A 2,545-nucleotide genomic window follows, 5' to 3' on the forward strand; every position below is an offset into this window, starting at 1 on the left:
GGGAATTTTATGAAAACATTTAGTTACTTTAATAATTCATTATACTTATAATGGAAGGTTTCATCCTATCCTACCCGTTCGGCTAACAACCCTCCACTAGTCAAGAGTGCGGTGGGTAAGAGTGGATACCCATTCAATCGCCATTTTATAGGCAATTTCCTTAAACACCCCTTATAGACCAGCTTCGTGAATGAGGCCTACTAACGGTAAGACTGACTTTTACTCATATATATATAATGTTATTCCTTTAATGTTATATATATAGTATAGGGTGTATTTTACACTTTTAAAATACTATGTGGTCTAATTTAACAATTACACTTTTAATTCAATTAAATTGCAAACCTAAACGTTTATGGATTTATTAAACTTCTTTAATTAATTAACAAAACCATAAGGGTGTGATTTGAACTTTTTCAAAACAATACTAGAGTTTTAGAATTTAACATTCCTAATTAAACTTTTAATCAACTTTTAAATTCCAAAACTTGAGGGCAAGTTTTGAAACATTTCAACACATTAGGGTTTCAACTATTTAAATTTCAAAACTACAAAACTATTCGGTTCAAATATAAACTATAAAACATAAAGGGCAAAATATGAAACTTTTCATAACAACAAGGATTAAATAACAAATAATCTAAACTAACATTTAATTACATAATTATCTATATGTGATTTGTTTAATGATTTCTTTCAAAACAATTTATCAATTTACTCAAAATAATTAATCAATTATCTTATAAGGAAATAATTATCTTATTAATTGATAAATATCTTCAATTAGATCAAAAATATAGTCAAATATATCATATAAGTGGATTAATATTGATCTAACATAATAAGGTAACTATCCCAATGCAAAAATAGCAAGAAATCCCGAGATAAGCTCTATCTGACGAGTTGACTCGTCGAGTCAAGCCTAGACTCGTCGAGTCACCTTGGACTCGGCGAGTTCAGCTATGGACTCGGCAAGTCCAGCCTCCAAAACACCAAAAAACGAATTTTTCAGATATATCAAGCATCAATACAATAGAAACCAATCAAGGCTCTAATACCACTGATGGGTTTTGGTCATAAGACATCCTATGTGCTCATACAAACCCTAATGCTTAGATCTAGGTTTCTCCATTGTACATGCTTTGAATCCAAGACTATAAACCCTAATTCTAGAATATGGAAATCAATATTAACATATAATTAGGTTTATGATATTACCTTGATTGTTATGTAGCAATAACAATCCTAATTCCTCCTTGAATTGACTATGGAAGGCTTAGAGTCACAAGTGTCACTCCTCTAATGGCTTACAAACACCAAGAGCAAATGGAGAAGATATGAGGAGAGAGGGGAGGTATTGAATTCGTCCTTAGGACTTCTAGGGAAGGCTTTTTACGAATTCATGAGCCTTAGGGGTCTTTATATAGGGTTGGGATTAGGGTTTCAGTCCTTATCCTTATCTAGTTACTTGCCCATCAAGCAACCATAAGATAAGCCTTGGAAATCCCTATCTCTTGGACATTTGGACGATTTTAAGGATATCCTTATCCTTGAATTCGTCCATCCTTTAACAAGGATAACCATTGCCCTATTTTGCAACTATCACATAATTACAATTCAGCCCCTCTAGTTTAATTAATTACACTTGATCACAAAATTAATTCTTAATTAATTATTGACCAATATTAATTAAACAAATATGATTTCTCCTTTAATATATTATTCTTATAACATATTAATAAATCATAATAACCTCTCTCTTTATTTATTTCTCCAATCAAGTTGCTTTGGTGAAGGCAACCCAAAAGGAGCATGCACCATCGGGTCAAGTACATACCAAAATAGTTATGGACTTAGACACTAATTTAACAAGTACAAGAAGCCTCCTCACTCAATGTGCGTTCAATGTCAAATTCTGAAGAAAATCCCAACTGCTTGAGATGAAGTCATTTATGGAAGATTCATCAAGTTCATCTGGAAGTTGTGAAGAATTCGAAGATTAAAGCTGAAGCCAAACTTCAAATGAAGATTGACAAGAAAAGTCAACTACTTTTTAAGGGGAACTTGTTGGGCCAATTAGAAAAGAAAGCTATACACCAAGGGGAAATTGTTGGGTCTAAAATATTGGTTTATACTTTACTTTTCTAGGGAAAATATATTTTTCAGTCTAGGACCATAAACATCTTGGTGTTTACAGCTGTATGTATGTTTACGGTTGTGTTTACGGCCGTAAACATGTTTACAGCCGTGAACCCATTTACGACCCATGTTCCCCAAATATATATAGGTGTTAGGTGGGTGAGGAGGGGTTGATGAACAGAAGTGAGTGTATGGCCAAGAGAGAGAAGGGAGCATATGTGTGTGTAAGTGTGTGAATATTGTGTAAGGAACTTCAATTCAAATCAAATCATACAAGATTTGTATTATTATTATTATCATTATTATTATTATTATTATATTATTATTATTATTATTATTATTATTATTATTATTATTATTATTATTATTATTATTCTCTATCTTGATCTGGCATCATCCGTTTGAT

The sequence above is a fragment of the Lactuca sativa genome, chromosome 1, assembly GCF_002870075.4.
Source record: "Lactuca sativa cultivar Salinas chromosome 1, Lsat_Salinas_v11, whole genome shotgun sequence".
Lineage (NCBI taxonomy): Eukaryota > Viridiplantae > Streptophyta > Magnoliopsida > Asterales > Asteraceae > Lactuca > Lactuca sativa.